The 22507-nt window shown below is 29.7% G+C and overlaps 1 pseudogene; it reads left to right on the top strand.

The window, feature by feature from the left end:
- The first annotated feature begins 14470 nt into the window (after positions 1-14470).
- On the top strand, positions 14471-22275 carry LOC132926092 (uncharacterized; annotated as a pseudogene).
- Positions 22276-22507: the final 232 nt, after the last annotated feature.

Raw genomic sequence — 22507 nt, 5'->3', positions numbered from 1 at the left:
CTATGTTGTATACAACCCATTATAAGTGTGTCTGCACTCTGCGCTTGCACAGTCTATGTTCTTTATTTCACGTTCTCTGTGTTTATAATTTATATCGTGCTGTTATAGTATTATTATTATTACGTATAATAACTCGTTTAAGTATGTCGTCAAATAATAATAATCGTATAACTAGTTATTTTGGAAGTGTTCAGAAAAAATGTAAATTACAATCTAATGAAGATGGTACAAAAGAGTCAGAAACCATTGCAATCTCAAATCCAACAAATATGAATTGTTTTGATACAAGTGAGTTAATTAATCCAATAGAAATTGAAAAACTTCATGATATTGAATTAGATATTGGAAATTTCATAACTCAAACTAACGCTATAAATGATTATTCGAAATCAGTCATCCTTCAACGAAGTAATGTTCCTAGTAATGATTTTCAATATCCATTTTCAATTCATACTAAAAAAGGTAAATCGGAAAAACGATTTTTAAGAAAAAATCACTTTGAAAAGTTTCCATACATTGAATTTTCAAAAATCAAGTCTGGTTTATTTTGTAAGGTTTGTGTTTTGTTTTCAACTTCAAACAAAGGGGATATGCATAAAACAGAGCAATTAAAAAGCTTGGTTACTGAACCAGTAATTAAATTTGCAAAGCTATTAGGAAAAGATGGTATTTTAGAATTACACAATGATAATGGTTATCATAAAGATAATATACAACGAGCAAATGACTTTTTGAATACCTACAATCATCCTGAAAAATAAGTTATCAATTTAGTAAATGATCAACGTAAAAAACAAATATTAGATAACCGTGAACGATTACGACCAATAATAAAAACGATTGTTTTCTTAGGCCAGCAAAATATACCGTTGCGTGGTCATCGTGATGATGGTTTTATTTATCAAGAAGATGGGGGAAAAGTTGATTCTGTCATTAATCAAGGAAACTTTAAAGAACTTCTTAAGTTTCGAATTGATGCTGGTGACCATTTACTTAAAAATCATTTGAAAACTACTGGTGAAAGAGCTACTTACATAAGTAAACTAACGCAAAATGAAATAATCGAGTGTTGCAAACTAGAAATATTACATTTAATACTTTTAGAAGTAAAAGAAGCAAAATATTTTAGTATTCTATTTGATGAGACCACAGACTTATCTAACATTTCTCAAATGTGTTTAATTATTCGGTATATTTTACATGGAAAATCGTATGAAAGATTTTTAACATTTATCGATTGTCATAGCTATGTTTATAATAAACGAAAATTAATAATAAACAATTAGATGTTCATTTGGAAGACAACGATGAACCTCAAGAAATATTAAATAGTAAATTGGAACCTAAATTAACTGGAGAACTTTTGGGAAATACAGTCATAAAACTATTGCAAGAATTAGAATTAGATTTAAATTACTGTGTAGGCATTGGGACCGATGGCTGTTCCGTTATGATATCTGCAGTCCGCGGCGCTGTCCAACAAATTAGAAAAATTGCTAAAAATGCAATACATAGTCCTTGCTCAAATCACGCCTTAAATTTAAGTATTTCAAAATCGTCTACTGTACAATCAATTCGCAACTGTGTTGGAGTAATAAAAGAAGTTACTTCTTTTTTTCATATACCTGCCAAACGTAATTACGTTCTTCAACAACATTTGACTAACCATAGAAAATTACATAATTTATGCAAAACACGATGGATAAAGGCACGACAGTGTATTGCATTTTAAAGAATCAATAATTGAAATTATTAACACTTTAACTAAAATATCTGGATGGCAGGATAATATTTCTTCTTCGAAAGCTAAAATGATGATATCTGCTATTTGTAATTGTGAATTTATATTTTCTCTTTTTTTATTATCAAATTTACTAGCTGTTACTTTTCCGATAAGTAAAATTTTACAAGGCAAAGATCAAGATATTGTTGCTGCATCTGAATGTATCAAAGATGTATACTTAATACTTGGACAAAATCGTGAAAAATTTCAATCTATGTTTAAGGAGTGTGAATTAATTCTAAACAAACTTGATGTTGATATTAAATTGCCCAGGATTATAGCACATCAAAAACATAGAGTTAATGCTACATCATCAAACAACCCTGTTGATTATTATAGAATTAATATTTATATTCCTTTATTGGATAATGTATTAGAAGATTTTGATTTCCGATTCTTAAGCAAGGAAAATTCAAATATTACTTTATTAATACAACTTATACCAAAATATGTTGTCAAAATGAAAACTGAAGACTACAATGGCTATTTTGCAAAAATTATAGAAATAATGACTAAAGATTACACATACTTTCAAAATGTTTCAGAACAAGCCATAGAGAATGAAATAAATATGTGGTTTACTAAATGGCATAGACTTCAAACGGAAGGTAAAATATATATTTTAAAATAATTAACTGATAATTTAATTTAATTTAAATGTATTTTTTTAGGAAAAAATATTCCAGTTAATGGGTTGGATGCTCTAAGTATGTGTCCAGAATCTATATTTCCAAATATAAATAAAATGCTGATTATTATTTGTTCACTACCAATCAGTGTCGCGACAGCAGAACGCAGTTTCTCAACACTCAGAAGGTAGGTACATGACTTACCTACTATAAGTTTTCATTTAAATTTTAGTACCTATCTATTATTCATAAAATATCATATAACTTTACTTAACATAAATTAATATTCAAAAAAAATAATTCACATAATACTTTTATTAATTATTTGTTAAGTAGCCAAATCATTATTTTATTAGAATTGTTATACATTTTTAACTTTATTTTTAATCTAATTATATTAGGCTGAAAACATGGTTAAGGTCAACAATTGGCGAAGAAAGGTTGAACGGGCTAGCATTACTTCACATTCATAAAGATATTCTTATAGATATAGAAAATATTATTACACGTTTTGCTAAACAAAAATAAAGACATATGCTTTTATTGTAGATTTTTATTATTAAAATGGTTGAATAACTGTGCATCTGTGACTAAAATTTTTTTTATTTAATTGTAAGTACAAGGTGAACCTATTTTGGATAATTTCATAATATACTATGTATAATAAAAAATGTTTGTTCTATTTGAAGTATTTGCGTTACCTATTTCAAAATATTGGGGGAAAATTATGGGCTCTCCAACGACTCATTAGTGTCCTATGATTATTATAATTTCCGCCCCCCCCCTTAAAAGTCAGTTATAACCGCCACTGTCCATAAGTGCACACGATTACGTCGATATGGACAACGGTTTCCTACAGCGGACAAATATACAAAAAACGGCACACGGTGCGTACGGCGGATGAGCAGCTCGCAGCACTAGCTCAAAAAAACGTTCGAAATCCAATAAAATATAACGCACGGCGATCACGCACACAATATCAATAACAAAAAACAACCGATCGCACGGCGGACGAGCGCGTATCGGCCGGGATGGTTAACGCTGCCACAAGCACACTGAGGTCATTGACGTTCGGCAATGACCAGGCGCGATAGAGTCAGAGGACCGGGGGTATCAGTGAATTCGCAACAAATATAAATATCAAATGTTATGCAACGAACCAACGACCGGCGGCGATATCTGATATAGATAATATAATATTAATAATTGGCCGTGGTATCGTTGCACATATATACGACAGTTAATAAACTAATAATATACATTTAGGGTAATAAACAAATTTGGGAATTTAGGGGGGTTTGTTCGTGATACACGTGGTTGATATACATTACGACGACATAGAAGTGGCTTGAGATGAATTTATGTTTAACGCCGGCTTCTCGCCCGCCGAGGCGCCCTGGTTGATGCCTAGCCCATAATGTGGAAGGCACACATATTTTTGAAGTGGATCACTCGCGTACTGGATAAAGAAAATTAGATAGTAACGGTGAAATAGAAACGGAACACAAAACTTGGTCCTTGAAGAGAATGGAAAGTGAAATTTTCTTCGGAAGACGTTGTGCACAAAAGAGAACGATTACGCCACTATTTCATTAAAGACAAATTTGTAGCAATGTTGACAATTTTCTTCTGTTAACTTTTACTTTTTAAACTTCCTTTTTACAATTTGCATTATCACATTAAATAAAACTTCTTCCATAGTGAGGTGCTTGAGCTGTTTAAAATTTTGTTGTGATAAATAAAGTAAATACGTCCAGTAAAATACATTTGTTAATTAAATTAAATTTGAACAAATATTGAATACATAATGTGTGGTATCACTGTCATGATAACATCATGACACAAACTAAACCTCGTGACAACTCCAATATCTACTAAACCAAACTACTCAAAACTCAAATAGTGTTGAGAATACAAAGTCGTGACACATTGGAACGATTATTAAGAGAAGATATGATAATCGAAAAGGTAATAGCGTTTTGTCAATCTGTTGAAGCTGTAGAAAAAAATTGCAAAGAACTGGAGAAAACAACTGAAGTGAATCAAATTAAAAGAACAAATCAACAACTGTACCAGGTGTAGAACAACTCACTCAATAAATAGATGTCCAGCTTACGGTAAAATTTGTAACAAATGTAAGTTATCAAATCATTTTTCTAGTATGTGTAAAACTAAGGTAGACTCTGCTCCAAAAACTAATAAGGTAAAAAAGAATTTTAATAACAAAATAAGTAAAAAGTTTTCTTACAAGCAAAATATAATCACTACAGTAAAAAATGAATCTGATAGTGATAATGATGAAAATTATACTATTGCAATTAACCAAATTAAAAATGATAAAATTAAAGAGAAAAAATGGTTTCAAACTATTTTTGTTAATGGTATTGACATAAATTTTCAATTAAATTCTGGAGCAGAGACTAACATATTACCATTAAATATGTACAAAAAGCTTAAAAATAAAGAGGAAATAAAAAAAAACTAAAGTTAAAATAGAGTCATATGGTGGATATAAGCTAAATCCAGTAGGTACTGGATATAGTAGGTTACCTTAGAATGCAGAACTAAAGAAATTAAGATTGATGTAAAATTCATCATATTAGATAAAATAAATTGTGTCCCAATATTAGGTTTAAACATTTGTATAACATTAAACTTAATTAAAAAGATAAATAAAGTAAATGTGAAATGTTCAAGTGAACTTGATAATTTTATAAAAGAAAATAAAGACATCTTTGAAGGAATAGGTACTTTTCCGGATGTAATGATAATCAAATTAACTGAAGGTGTCAGACCAGTAGAAAACACTCCTCGGAGGGTACCACTATCTATAAAAAAAGGATTAGGTGAAACTTTAAAATTATTGACTGATAAAGAAATAATACAACCTGTTAACGAACCATTAGAATGGGTTAACAATATTGTAATAGTTGAAAAACCTAATAAAACCCTAAGAATTTGTATAGACCCAAATGAACTAAACAAGCACATTGTGCGAGAAATTTACCCTGTACCTACATTAGAAGAAATAACTCCTAAATTAAACAATAAAAATATTTTTTGTGTATTCGATATCAAAGATGCATTTTATCATATAAAGTTGGATGTAGAGTCTAGCAACTATTGTACATTCAGCAACCCATATTGTTGTTTTAAATTTTTTAAGAGCGCCATTTGGATTAGCGTCAATCCCGGAGATATTTCAGAAACTAGTAAATAAATATTTTGGGGATATAAAAAATGTAAGTAAAATGTATACTTTGATGACATATTGTGTGTTAAAAATACCAAAAAAGAAATGGATGAAACAGTTAAAGAAGTGATAAACAGAGCAAAACAATTTAATATTAAATTTAATCCTGACAAAATTCAATATTATGAAAATGAGGTTAAATATCTGGGTTTATTATTTTCAAAAAATGGTATGAGGCCTGATAATGATCGAATAACTGAGCATATTAGGTGTAATAAATTATGTCAGACAATTTATTCCAAATTTAGCGGAACTGAGGTCACTAATAAGGGAATTATTAAAAAATAAAATATTGTGGCAATGGACAAATAGGCATACAGAAATATTTAACAAAATTAAAACTTTAATCTCAGAGTCGTCAATGCTCAATAACTTTGATATTAAAAAGCAAATAGTATTACAATGTGATAGTTCCAAAGATGCATTGGGAAGTTGCTTACTACAAGATTGTAAGCTTATTTATGCGCCTAGGTCCTTAACGGAAACAGAAACTAATTGTGCTCAAATAGAAAAGGAACTTTTCTCTATAACTTTTGCTCTTTCTAAATTTCACAACTAAGTGTATGGTCAAAAAATAATTATAAACAATGATCATTTACCTCTGGTCTCATTAATAAAAAAAACTATAGATAAAATTAAAAATAATAGGCTAAAGAGATTAAGATTAAAATTATTATATATTTTTAAATTAGAATATGTTCCAGGAGCAAAATTATTCATTGCTGATCTATTATCTAGAATTATAATCCAAAGGCACAATATTGATGATATTGATATGACTGAGGTAGTGCATACTGTGAATAAAGCTCCTGAGCTAGTTATGTCTGATGAAAAACAAAAATTATATCAGAATGGGACTCAGGACGATGAAGTATTAAATAAAGTTGTCAGATATACAATGAAGGTTGGCCAATAAATATAAATAAAAAATTAATTGGGGACATAAAGCATTTTTAAAACATAAGAAATTATGTCACAGTAGATAATAAATTAGTATACATATTTTAATAACAAAATAATAATACCTAAGAGCTTAAGAAAATCAGTCCTGGAACTGTTACATGAAACACATTTAAGTCCAGACAAACAAAAGTTTTTGGCTAAAAATATTTTTTATTGGCCAGGGATTAATTCAGATATTATTAATTTAACAGAGGATTGTATGATCTGTAATAAATTCAAAAGATCTCAAATAAAACAAAATCTGTTAAATCATAAAATACCACATGGGCCTTTAATAAAAATTGGAATGGATATAACAGAGTATAGGGATATATCATACTTGATAGTAATAGACTATTATTCGCGTTGTCTTGAAATAAAAAAAATTAACCATAAAGATGCACCAACAATAATTTCCAAATTAGAATCACTGCTTTGTATATTTGGTATACCTTTGGAGATTATATCTGATAATATGCCCTTCGGGAGTAGACAATTTTACAAATTTGCAAAGGAATGTGACTTTGAGATCACAACCTCGAGTCATTACCCAAAAAGTATGTTGGAATAGCGAAAAAAATGTTACAAAAAATCAGAGAAGAGGAACATGGTGTAGAACTTTATTTATTAAATTACAGGAATACAAAAGTAGCTAACTTAAATTATACACCTGCACAATTAGGCCAGTCAAATTAGGTTCGAATTCGGAATTAATTAGTGGAAAGCTGGAAATCGTTTTAATTGCTTAAGTATAAGTCTAGTGTTAGGGGAACATGTTTTTTCCCCACCTCCGAGGTCGGCGTTGGCCGCCATCTTGAAAAAACAGCTCCAAAATCGGAGTTTTTTTAGTTTATCGATAATTATTCAAAAACTATAAGTTTTATGAAAAAATGTAATCAAGTCTAAAATATAGAGCGCTTAATTCTCTACAAAATGAAGTCCAAAAATAATGAGTTCAGTCAAATATTAAGGTTCATAGGTGACGTTAAAAAGTACGTTTTTTGAAGTTTTTTTTATATTTTTTTTGAAATTCGTCAATTTTACGACAAAAAGTCATACTTTACAATTTGTAGAAATTGTAATTTTACATCGAACAGTGTTATTTTCAATTATTTTGAGTAAGTATCAAGGTCAATAATACATTTTGATATTTGACTCTCAAATCTCCGGTTACAAATGTAGGCGTTGCAATACGTTTGTAACAAATTCGTGAAAAAAACCAATAAATATTTACTCTTTTATACCTACTAGTAAATATAGTTATAATACTATGAGTATAGTTACTAAGAAAATAATATAATGCAATTAAATAATAATATTAATACTAAACATTTATTTTTCAAATGAACACAAATTTAATGTATTATGTTTGTAGTAACTACTAATGCCAGTTTTGAAGATGTGCGTGTATGTGTGTGTGTGTGTGTGTGTGTATGTGTATGGACTGTGGAGTCTCATATACAATAGATGTGCTGTGAAGCTGTCTGGAATGCAGCTGGCAATATCTATTGTGTTAATGTGTTATATTCGACCCTCTGCTCGCCTTCTATTGGTGACCGGTCCGATACTCCGATAAGACCGTTTTACTGAACCATAGCCTACAGTGGTTTATACACAGTTTTATTTTATTCGTATGGAATTATACATAGTGTGTAGTGTATACACAAATGCCATCCAATTTCAGTTTTACGTATACTTCCGAGCCGATACGTACGTCTTCGCGCGCGTTCCTCTGTATTCGTTGTATGTGCGTTGTGTTCGTTTCTGTATTCGTGTGTTTGTACTTATTTTTTGTACTTATTCCACTGTGATCGTATTTTATTTTCACTAGTGCTAATAAAATGGCCGATTCTACTTGTTTTATTTGTGATGATTTTTTATCCAACAAAGAAAGTGTAGTTGTCAAAGAGCGTGGATTGAAGACACTTATAGATAGTAGTAAACGTCGAAAAGATGGAAAACATCATTTTTTAGAGGGACGTTGGTTTGTGACTGTTCATTGCAACTGCCGTAAATCGTATGTGAAAGAAAACAATATCGCTAAAAATTTGACCACTACCAAAAACACTCGCAGGTTAGTTATTCCATTTTTTGACTTTAAACACAAATGTTTGTTATGCGAGGAGGATGCATCTGACGAGTTTTTAAAAAAAGAAATCAAAAAAACTGTCCAAAAACGTGATTGGGTTCATTGTGTTGAAACACTTGTTTTCAAGGATAGTCTTTTGGAAACTGCAAGGAACAGAAATGATAAATGGGGCAGTGATGTTATACTCCGTATTGGTAATGTGTCAGATCTTGTTGCAGCTGAAGGTAGATATCATGGTGCTTGCGGTAAACAATTTTTTAAACGTATTTCCACTCGGCAAAGCTTCAAAGGTCGACAAGAAAACGTTGAAGTAACAGCTGCCTTTGATTTTGTGTGTAACTATATTGAAAACAATGAAGATCAATGTCAATTTTCATTACGTGAAATTCTCAATGGCTTCAAAGGATATTTACCAACCGAAAAAATTATGGTATTATTTAGTTGTCATTAAACTGTTGGTTGTGCCGTTTAGGGCCAACATATTGTTGTATAATTATTATAGATTATTATTTGGGTTCTATGATAAATTCCTATTGTAATATCATATAACTTGCTTGTCTTGTTAACAATTGTTACACTATTATAGTCAATCATATTATTATTATTTATTGAACGTTATTTATTTATTTACTTTATATTATTTATATTTATTGTAAACTATTGCAACTGGTTCCTTATATAGTTTAAATATACAGTTCACTACATATATCAATTTATTGTATTTTATAATAGGGTAAAGAAAATTATTAATTATACTTATTAACCTTTATACCTTCACATAAGGAAAAATGCTAAATTAATGTGTTTTCTACACTAATAATAAGTTAACACAATACAAGTGTATTGGGTTTACTACAATTATGTTAAATGTTAAGTTTCTAAATGGTATCATGTAGTCTCCATTAACAAGTGTACAATAACAAGTAGGAGATACATTAACAATATCTTCAATAGATATACATAATATGTATATTTAATTACAAATGACGTAAATCATTGATAATTGTATCCATTTGTGAAAAACATTTATCAGTGTTTGTGTTTATTTCGAAAATTATTTTTTTTTTTAATGGCCAATACTGGTTCTCCGTCGACTGTATATTTATAGTTCAATGTAAAGAACGATTTAAAACATGTATCAACTGCTTTGAGCGGTGTTTCCAATATGTAATTGGTGTTGTTGATAACTAGAAAACTTTGGATTCTTTTTTCGGAATTAATTTCTTCAATAATAGACCTCACAATTAAAATCTACGGTTGTACGGTGAGACTGTATAATTGCCTTCTTGACGATTGAGTCATGAGTATTTTTCACATCATTTATCTTCTAAAATATATAATATTAAAACATTAAATAAATACCTAGCTACAAACACATAATTAAATCTTTCATCGTTAATAACTATAACCTATATTAATACAATCATTTCTTTTTAAATTATAAAATTCAAAACACAGCATTGACCTAAAAATCATAGTTTAAAGGAACTCTGAACAATTACATGAGAATGTAAGAACTGAGTTAAGTTGATAGAAAAAATTTACAAAAGTTTAAAGTTTATAGTTATCATGATTTTTTTTGTATTTTGTATTTAAGTTCTATTAAAAATTATAAAATTATATAGAAACATACAATTAATTTAATATTTTTGTCTAATATATAAATAACAAGTAATTAGCATCTGAACTAGTACTTAAATATTTAGTAAAATAGTATGTAAACTGCTTGGTTTAATATTCAAAATAAGATTTTGAAGATGCAAAAAAAAAAAAATCATTTTGACCACTTTTAGGAGTATTGTGGAATAGGGTCGATATCATGTATTTTTAAAAGCGGCGGGTTTCCCGCCATTTAATTGTGACGTCACTCCGCATGTTCTATATCACCCGTGCGCCGTGCGGTCATGCATTCGCGCTCAATATTGTTATTTGTAGACTGTTGTTTTCATGATTCATCAACATCTCCGACTTTGAATGTGCTTTAATTTAAACACTTTATTTTTTAACAATTTAATTTTTGTCATTTGATATTTATTTTAATAATTTTACACAATGGAAACAAACAAACTTAAAAATAGCGTTTATAAATACTGCTTTGTTCCACTTTGTAAAAACACAAGTGTAAGTACTATACCAGATAGCTTTGGTTTTTTCCAATAACAATCAACTGACGTTACTGATGACTCTTCACTTTTTCTATGTAAATACATAAGAAATGCTAAGCTATGTTTACATCCACCTAAAAGTTTAATAAGAAAGAATAATTTTAAAAACTAGGTATAATTTTACATAAATATGTACTTTAACCATAATACTTAAAATGTATACTTTTAAATAATTAGGTATAATTAGTATTTATTAATATAAAATATGTTTTTTACCTAATGAAGCTGCACAGTCATCACAATTAACATCCACAATTTTCTCTTCCTCTTCATCCTCAGTTAAAGCTACTTTATAGTTTTTCTGTCTTACTCTATGTTCTGGACATATTTGTCCTTTAACTAAACAAACATTTCCTTGGCGCAATAGTTTGACATATCCAATAGCTGAATCACCATAGCTTTCTCGTGTTGATCTATATACAATTAAGTAGGTACTTAATTTGAGTTTTGTACAATATTGAAATATAGCCACAAGTAGTAAGGAAGGTATTACCTATTGAAAATGTTATAAGTGTATAGCAAACTTACCTTTGGGCTTTTGATCCTCTAAGCTCAGGATCATTAAAACAATCACTGTTTTTTATATAACCATTAACCATGTATATATTTATTTTGGGTATATTACTAGCACAAGCTTTATCAAACAGTTTAGTTGACATTATAATTTTTAAGATAGAAAATAACTCTTTTATACCATAATGAATTGTTCAAAAAAAAATAAAGATTTAATGTTATATAGAAAAACAATATTTTATCACTGCCACACATTAAAACAAAACATCAATAATTATTTTAAACGTTTAATCATCATACAGAATTTCAAGTAGGAATCTATTTTTAAAATCATTGTAATACTAATAGTGTTGACGTGGTGGTGAGTGGTGAGGCTAGCAGGGCCTTTGCCCGTGGCCTCGCAGCTCAAACCATGTACTTTTTTTAATATAAAAGGGCCTCGTAGTATATTTTGCTCAAGGACTCGCAAAAGCTAGCACCGGCCCTGAATACTTACTCGTCTATTGTATTATTATTACTATTACTATTTGTATTTCTATTCGCCATGGTCATTGCGACACTACTCCTAATAAATTTAATATTATTTGTTTTATACCTAATATTATATTATTATAATATATAGGTGTATATTTAAAATACCTACTTTAAGTTATGAATAAATAGTTAAACACATCTACATCTTATATAATAATGCAGTCCATAAACACTAATTTTGTTATTATTAAGGGTTTTTTTTGTTATGTTATATTATGTAACTAATCAGCCCCATCAAAAAATATTCCTGGATTCGCCACTGAATTTATATGCAGTAGAATAATATAATAATCGTATAAAAGTGACATCCTAGCACCTAACTGGGCTTAGGTTGCTTAAACAAGCAAATTGCTTTGCCGGATTGTCGAGTAAACAACGCCTCGCCGCGGTGCCGCGGCAGTCGTCATGCGGAGTGACGTCACGGAATAGACACGCCTACTTATTCCATACTACAGCCGCCCGCGACATTTCGAAAGCCAGTATATCCATAAAAATCCAAAATAAAAAAAAAAAATAAATACCATTCTCTATAATTTTTCACGTAGATTTAGAAAAGTATAGAAAAAAAAATTGTTCAGATACTAATTAGGTTTTAAATAATAAAAATCATCAATATTATTGAGCACAGGAGATATATTTACTATACATATTATAACTTTATTTTTAAAATAATTGTACTGATGAAGAGAATTATATAGTACGTTCAACTACCAACTATTAAGCACGGGTACATAATAATTATTAAATTAATAAGATTTAATAACATACAGGTATTGCAATTTACTGTTAATAAATATAAACATTTTAAATAGACATGAGCATAACTCAAATTGTTTTAATTGATAAACAGTAATACAAGTAATGATTTAACTATAACTTTTTAACTCGTTTATACCCAGGCTTTGAAGCACAATTTTCTGAAAGAATTTTTTAGTTAAGGCGATTGGAAGCAGTGTATTTATTTCACGTTTTAGATCTAAAAGCCTGACAAGATTGCGCATACTTAAAATGATCCTATTTTAATTCTGTAAAAATATTTGAGTTGATCCACCTTTTTTCTAGGTTATTGTGGAAATCGATTTTTGATATTTTTTAAAAATTGTTTTTAAATCTTATTTGAGTTTCTAATTTTTTTTTAAATTTTTAAATTTACTTAAGTGTACTTTTTAAGAATGTTAAACAGTTATTCTAAAATTTACTTCCACAATAGCCTAAGAAACACAACGACAAGTACAAATATTTTTACAGAATTAAAATACGATCATTTTGAGTTGACGTATTTTTGTCAGGCTTTTAGCCTTTAGGTCTACATTGATTGAAATTAGTTTCCTCGTCGGAACAAAATATTTTATTTCATCAAATGTAAAGATTTGTGCATGCGCGTGCGGGCCATAAATTATTTCCCGGAAACGTTTGATACCGGCGCGCAACGCGAGCCGCCAGCGTACCTATATATATTCCTAAATAGGCTTATAATGAGTTCAAATGAATTGCAATATAATTGTAATATAATTTGGTATGTTTACTGTACTTGACGAGTTTACCTTATACCTACTGTACGATTATGCACGAAGTTATCTGTGGATTTCGTCGACACTTAGTAGGTTGTACGTACTTAACGGCGCTACATCTAAAGTTTAGTTTCAGACTTTCAGTGCAGTATTAGTGTATTGTATTAGTATCAGTGCTTTAGATATTGGTTGTACTTTTATTATTCCAAGTTCTCATAAAAAAATGAATAACAAAGATTATAGATACGGGACGAAAAAACGTCGGTATTTAAGTAAAACGATTAAATCTAAAAAGCAAAAATTAAAATTTTTTATTAAAACAAAAGAAAACCTAATAATTGATCACCAGGTAAGTACTAAAGTACCTTAATAATTTGGTATATTTTAATTCAATTAACTTTCACGAACAAATCATTATAAGCTATTTTATCAGGTTTCAGATTTAGGTGCACCGGTTGCTGTTGGTGATGAAATTATTTGTAGCAATTACTTACAAACGTATGTATTATAAACTACAATAAGTTGTAAAAAATGACGAATAATTTACATTATATTTGTATAACAGACATGATAATCGAACGCAGATTGAGGCTGAAAGAGAAAATATAAATTCTAATACCGGCGAAAAATCATTAAATAATATAATACCTGTCGAGTAAGTGTTGGAGTAATTTTATATAATTGAAAATTAAAATTAAAAAATAATTTATGATTTTTAAAGGGTGAAATGTAGTGGTCGACGTTTAGTTGATATAATGTTTTTATTTAATACCATTAAAAATATTGACCACCACCCATTCGATTGTACTTTCAAAAACTTAATTTTGGTAAAAGAAATCAGACATGGATTTTTTTCTGAATTCGTTTTTTTTGTGTAATTTTTGTAACAAACAAGAAATACTTACAAATGAAAAACGCGCTAGTATGCCTGTAAATTCGGCAATGGTGGCTGCAATCGTAAATACTGGACAAGGGTATACACAACTAGACACATTTTCAGCTTTTTTAAATATGCCTAATATGAGTAATCCGTTATATCAAAAAATTCATAATGACAATTAAACACACCGAGAACACAGCTATAGAAGCAATGGAAATGGCTGGTAAAGAAGAGGCTAGACTTGCAGTGGAAGAAAATAACGTAAATGAAAATGGAATACCACTAATTACGGTTGTAGCAGACGGTACATGGTCTAAAAGGTCTTACAAAAGTAACTACAATGCCCTTTCTGGTGTAGTAAGTATTATTATTATATTATATTTATATTATAGTAAATAATTTTTTTAAATTTTTATTGGCTGAATTGAATTAATATTTTTAGTGTAACTTAAAAACAAATAGGCGTAGATACTTAAAATTTTCACCAAATCTTTAAAATTGCATTCTTAATACATGATAACATTTTCAAAATATTTTAAATATTTTTTAACAATTTAAAGACATTTCAAATTTTTGTTTTTTAAAACTAGAAATTTTTCGGTAGCTAATAAACGCTTAAAAATAGTAATTTAAAGTTCTTCATAAATATTTAATTTACCTAATATAAAAAGTTAAGTGTAACTCTTCAAATATTTTTTTATAAAGGGGTTAAGTAGCATTAAATTTGTCGAAATTACGTAAGCTTTCGCAGTATTTTATGGTTAAAAATTTATAAAATATTCAATAAGTTGTTTTTAAAAATAATAACATTATAAATTATTTTATATAGGCGACAATTATTGGATACCGAACAAATAAAATACTTTTTATGGGAATTCGAAATAAATTTTGTGCTGTTTGTCAAAAAGCTGAATCCAACGAGAAAGAAGTTTCTGTTTATAAATGTTTTAAAAACTGGGAAGGAACTTTTACTTCAATGGAAGCAGACATTATTGTTGAAGGTTTCCGCCAAAGCATGCCAATGAACAATTTAATTTTTAATAAACTTATTGGTGATGGGGACTCAAGTGTCATGAAAAAATTATCATTGGCAAAACCTTATGGGCCCGATATATTTATTAAAAAACTAGAATGTGTAATCATATTCTAAGAAATTATTGTAACCGTATTGTGGATATATCCACTCGTCGAAAGAGTACCTCCGGGGTAGTAGTACCAGGAGTTTTGAGGAAAATTTTAAAAGATAGACGACTTAAATTACGGTAATGAGTTTTTATGAATAATTAACAAACCTATGTATAATAAATTATTTTTTTTTTAAAGATGTGCAGTGACGGAGGCAATAGCTTTTAGAAAAGAAATGAATCTTAGTCACAATGAAAAAGTCGCGCTTTTAAAACATGATATTTTGAATAGCCCGTACCATGTATTTGGCTACCATGATGATTGTACTAGGTAATTAATTTTTTTTTAAATTGTTACAAACCAAATGAACAATAATTATTTTTAAAATTAAGTTAGTGGGTTACAATACATTTATGTAAAAATTATATATTATTTATTTTTTAGTTATTTTTGTAAAGGCCCGAAAGAAAATGAGGTTAATCTAGTTCCTCAAATGCAAACTTCTGGATTATGGGCTGATATCTTAGGAGCCAGAAATATAGTTGCACATCATGTTCGAGCCTGATCTATAATGTCAATAACAATGTGGTTGAAGGTTTTAATAACGTGATTGCCAAGTACGTTTGTGGCAAAAGAATCAACTTTTCTTTACGAGGTATAATTATTATAAAAACATATCATATTGTAGGTAAATATTGTATTTTTTTTAAAACTTAAATTATTATTTTAGGATGGTATGGTGCTAGGTGTCATACTGCAGTGACATCGTTTAATTTGGGATCCAACTACATTAGTCACTTACATAAAAAAATAACTAATTTAAGTCCTGGTATAATTACAAAAAAATATATTAAAAAAGTTGATAAAATGCGCGAATTATCAAGAAGACGACGTTTAAATTTTAAAAAACGGATGTAATTTAATTTATATATTTTTGAAAATAAATATCACACTACAACCACTTAATATTATTTATAGATTTACAATGAATAAGCGTAAATTATTTTCTGGATCCGATGATGATTATGGAGCTGTGGATATGGGTTGCGAAATAATTGATATGCCTTTTGATGAGTATCAAAATAAAAAGGAACTATTTTTGAAAAAAATAACATTAAAATTTGAAGAGATAGTAGCGATGAACGAAGTACAATTGGACAGCAAGATAATGATATGTGGCAATAATATAGAAAATATCGACTAACGGCGTCCAACTTTGGAAGGTTTGTAAGCTTCGACCAACAACTTCCCGTGCAAATACTGTAAAGCAGGGGTCGGCAAGTAATTTCTATTGGAGTCCTAAATATTAAAAAAATAAATCAATGAGGTCCGGTGAAAAAAATATTTTTCAAATCTTTATATTTTAAAAAGATCAGTATAACAATAAAAAAAATTCTTTAGTTATTACAATTGATTTATATTAAAAATTACTATATTAGGAGTATGAAAATAAAAAAAATGATCTAATTATTACATTAAATTTAGATTTTAGATTATAAAATTACAATAATATTAGTAATAATTTACCATGAAATTTAATGGGAAAAATTGCATTTATTCTCCTTGGCCAGCTTTTTGAAATCAGGAACTCGTGTAGAACAGCTTACGCGTAAAGTGTCTTCGAGGTGAGAGTCCGTTAATTCTGTCCGATATTTGTTTTTCAAAAAATTAATTTTTGAAAATAATGCTTCACAAATGTATGTTGAACCAAACATCGAAGCCAAGTTGATTGCCAGTTGCTTACAGTTTGAATACTTGTCAATCCCATCCTTAGCCCAGAATTCTTCAGTTGACGCACTTATGTACTGCTTCAAGGAAACATCTTCCTGTAGGTCTATTATTTCTATTTGAAGTTTTGACTTTGAAAGATTAAATAATTTTTCAACTACATCAGTCCATTCTCCGTCTGGGAGAACTTCGTTAGGAGTTTTTAAGAATTGTGATAGTTTTCCTATTTCAGAAAAGTCTTTGAATCTAGCATCGAATTCCTTCATAAGATTTGACAAAAAACTTAAAAATGTTTCGGTGTTTACAATTTCAGAATTATTTTTGCATTCAAGTATTGTTGGAAAGTGAATGAATTTTTTTTGTTCAATGTCTCGTTCAAATATATTAAGTTTGCGACGGAAAGCAGACACACTTTGTATTAAATCACATATTAATTTCCCTTCTCCTTGTAATTCGACATTAAGCGCATTTAAATATTTCAAAATGTCATTTAACCCGTCATGACTCGCACGTATAATTTGAACACCGTTACTAGCGCGTAGAGCGATTCGCTCGCCTAGTATATTTCATCATGAATGTAATATTTTAAGAACAAATAATTGATAAATCATAAAATAAACCAATTTTGAATATTCTTTATTAATATATTGAAAAAAAAAATAAAATAATTATACTGACTTATGTATTATGTATGCATGAATTAATTTACAAACTTAAACTAATCATCTAAATCTTCGGTGTTTCCATTGCACAAACTGCATAGGGCTAACGTGTGTTCTTTACATAATGGCACAGAGCACCTTGCACATTTTACCTAGGTATAAAATATAAAATAATGAGTTGTATATATATTTGAGCTTAGTAGTGTATCTACTTACCACGGTATATCGATTTTTCCTTGCAGGACAGAAAGCACATTTAACTCTTTCTGTAGGTCTTGGGTCCTCTTGAGATGGTGTGGGGATTTGACCGGTGAAACGATTTATTTGTTTTCGAAGATCAAAAGACAAATTTTTACAATTCAGTCGTTGTACCATAAATGGTTTACATAGATCTTGCACAAGAGATTTTAAAAATTGACGTCTACTTATAGTAGTATCAGTGTTGGCTTTATAAATAATTTGGCTATTTATACCAGCTATATTCATAAGAGAAAATATGGTAAGAGGCCATCTACAACTTGCTACGGAATATTCAGCTTTTAGTTCGTCAACAACGTCGACTCCTCCTTTGGTAAAATTATAAAAATTAATTACTTCAGGCTTACGTTGTTCTCCGCTCTTTACATCAATATCTCCTTGCTTGTGCATTGTTGACACCATCAGTACATTTTTATTTTATTTTTGGTACATATGATACTAATAAACATTCTTTACTCTACCAAATTTACTACTATTCTTTTCTCGTTTCTTTGTGTCCAAAAAAAGAGGAGGTATTTCTCTTTTATTTTTTCTAATTGTCCCAACCATTGTAATTTTATGATTTTGTAACAGGTCAACGGCCAATGGGACAGATGTAAACCAATTATCAATGGTCAAGTTCCTACCTGTTTTGGAAATTGGAGAGATCATCCTCTTGACAAAACTTGATGCACTATTATCTTGATTATAAGGACCATTAGGTTGTTTTCCTACGTAAACCTCCATATTTGTTGTGTAAAATAAACGAGCATCTACGAGTGAAAATATTTTTATACCATACTTGTTAGGCTTGTTAGGAATATATTGCCGAAAATTACATTTCCCTCTGAAACCTTCTAGCATCTCGTCAATGGTACAATATTCCCCGACAGTATAATTTAATTTACAGCGATCAACAAATTCATCAAAAATAGTTCGAATAGGTGCTAATTTATCAATTTTTTTTCATTCACTGCAAGTATTTATATTATCAAACCTTAGTGCTCGTAATAATAAATAAAAACGCGTTTTAGACATAACAGCTCTAAAATACTCCGGCGATAACCCATAATTTGACCAAAGATCCGAAAAATTTAGATGATTACTTTTCATCATACCAGCTATGTACAAAAGACCGAACAACCCTCGCATTTCTACTACACTCGTATCCAAGACATCTCGTTCCCTACCATAATTTATTCTAATTTTGGTCAAATAGATGTTAGTACAAGTAACAATTTCTTGAATAACGTTGTCAGGAAAGAAAAGTGACCAAGATTCTATAATTGTTTTTGCATTTCGCGCAAGAGGTTTCACTCTCGGTAAATGAGTAATTATATTACAATGAGCAGTACGGGTATTGCGTGGAGGTGGATTTTTTTTCCATTTGGCAATTTTGTCCTTGCCCAAGTAGTATTCATTCTCACCTTCATCATCAGGTTCTGATTCATCGCTAGTGTTTTCGGTAGGTTCGTCGCTCTCGTAGTTTTCCTCATTATGTCGTTCTACAGATATTGTACTGTCATCAATTTCACTATCATCACTACACGAATCATTTAGTGATTCCATATCTTCATTTAACCACGAACTAATTAACTCATTCATACTTTTGAATAAATAAAATAAACGGCAAAAAAAGTAAAATATCGAAAAAAAAATAAACAAGTAAAAACGAAAATATAAACGAGAAATTAAAACGCTGTTACTCGCGCGTCAAGGGATTCGCTCACAAAACACGACTAGTTGATTTCAAAAAGCAATAGGTATCGTTATCGGAACGCAATCGTGCCAGTCAACTGATAAATCTATTTTTAAATACTTCGTCATAAGGTACTATGAATTTGAGAAAAATATAACAACCCACAAGCCAGTGGTTATCAACCTAAAAACTATGTGAGGGAAATTCTCACACGCGAGCAATGACGGTTAAGAAAGCCATTGAAACTATATTTCGATTGTTTTCTAAGAACTTCAAATGCTTCTTTGCTTCTTCAGTATCTACATTTTTTAGAAATGTTTTTACTTCTTCTTTAATGTTCCAAAAACGTTCAACTACTCGGCCTTTACTGAGCCAACGTACATGATTGTGTTGTAGTAAATCTGAATAGGCCGAATCACATTGACACAGAAACTCTTTGAACTGTCTGTGTTGGAGAGAAGAACGCGACCTGATAAAATTGATTAACTTGATCAAACCGTCCATTACGTCTTTCAGTGTAGCACTGAGTTTACTACAAAGCGATGTTTGGTGAATTATGCATTGATAAGTTAATATCCCGGATTCTTTTTAGTAATCCTTTTTCTTTTCCCATCATCGCTGGAGCTCCATCAGTGGAAATTGACACAATTTTATCATAACTCAAATTTGATTTTTTCATGAAGTCATCGAATCTTTTAAATAAATCTTCGCCGCGAGTCTTACCTTCAAATGTCAATATTGCTAGTAACTCTTCTCTAAACACTTTATTTTCAATGTCGAAAAATCGTACGAAAATTTACATTTGTTCAGAATCAACTAAGTCACAAGATTCATCAAGCGCAATGCAGTAGCACGGTGACTTATGTAAAAGTTCAAATAAGCTCTTTTTGTTCTCGGCTGCCAAAATTGTTGTCATTCTTGTGTTACTCCTTGCCGACAAACGAATATCTTGGATAGAGGTAACGATTTTTTTATTTTCTTGAAAAAGTGCAGTGGCCACTTCCAACATACACTCTTTTACTATTTCGGAATCGAAAAACGGTTTTTGGTGCTTATTAAGAACCCAGCACACACGCAATGCTGCTTCAGTTGATTTTTCTTGTTCACTCATACACCGTGTAAGTGTAGTCGTACTATTTTTGTAAGATAACATATATGTGTTTAGCTTATTTTTACGCACTTCACTGCCTGGAGGAAATTTTGTATGAAAATCTTTAGAGTAGTTTCATAATACCGTTTTAAATTTCCACTTTTAATAATAGCGACAGTTGAATTGCAAATCAAACAGACTAGAATGGCTTTAACCCTTTCAGGCAATATAAAACAATATAGTTCTGTCCACTCGTTCAAAAACTTCCTATTTTCGCTGTCAATTTTGCGTTTTTTACTCAACATATTAAACGAATAATAAGAAAAAATAATATAAAACGAAACACGCACTGTATCCACCGGCGAATGTACACGTTAACTAAATTGTTATTTAGAAAATACGGATTACAGACAAAAAATATAACTATTAACGATAACGATAAGCAATAATTAAATTAAAGTAATTTTACGTCGTCGGATTCTTTGATATTTTGTATTGTCGCGACTCGGCTGTCGGCCGATAACATCGTAATAAAACTGATTATTATCTGCCCCGTTCCCGATAAAATATAATGATATCATATAATATAGAATATAATAATATAATGAAATAAGTACAATGTGTTGACAGGGTTCAGAGTTTTGTCTTCCGCGGTCCGGATTCGGACCGCGGTCCGCCAGTTGCCGACCCCTGCTGTAAAGCATATTTTGTACGATATTTTTCAAGGAAGTTCAGCTACGAGGTAAGCTAAAGTTTTTTAATGATTGAGACGTAGTTACTAAATATTATTTATTGATTTATTTTAATTTATAATTATAATTTGTAACTATGTTATAGATTAGTATGCATTATATTTAAATATTATTTCGATTATATAGGTATGGAATCGAAAATGAGTCAATTGCCATAAACGCCGTTTAAGAAACTTTAGGAATAACTATACAGTTAGCAGGTTTATTTATTCATAAATCCCTGCATTATTTGGCTGCGAGTCCGAACGGGTTAATAAACGAAGACTCGATAATAGAAATAAAATGTCCGTCGAGTATAAAAGAATACACACCACAGGAAGCGGTTACTCTCGAAAAATTAAAGTATATGACCGATTATAAGGGGAAGCTTGTTTTAAAAAAAATGGACAATTATTATTTCAGTACAGGGCCAACTTAATATTGCCGAAAAAAAATATTGTTATTTTAGTCCCAAAGGTAATCAAATTATTATATACCTAGTCATTATTAATCGTTTTTAAATGTTTATGATTTTGTCAGGTTTTGTGATAGATAAAATACCTAGAGATGAATCATTCTGGAATACAAAAATTGAACCATTTGTTACTCGATTTTATATGGAGTCATTACTTGCAGAAATAATCGATTCTAGGTTTGATCGAGGATTACCAATAAGACCAGGCATTCCCGAAAAAATTGTTTAATTCTGTCACCTTTATTTTTCATTTCATTCCTAATACATTTTGATTTTTTTGTATATTTATTTATGTTTTGCAATACAAGAAATTTAAACAAGCAAAAATTGCACACTTCTTATAAGCTTGTGTTGGAATTAATTAATAATTAGATGTTATAAATATTCGTTCTAAAACTTTTTTTTATAAAATATGTTAGTCAGTATTACTATTGATTTATTTTTAACTATAACTATTTATG

The sequence above is a fragment of the Rhopalosiphum padi genome, chromosome 3 (genome assembly GCF_020882245.1).
Source record: "Rhopalosiphum padi isolate XX-2018 chromosome 3, ASM2088224v1, whole genome shotgun sequence".
Taxonomy (NCBI): Eukaryota; Metazoa; Arthropoda; class Insecta; order Hemiptera; family Aphididae; genus Rhopalosiphum; species Rhopalosiphum padi.
This window is presented reverse-complemented; position numbering and strand designations above follow the sequence as displayed.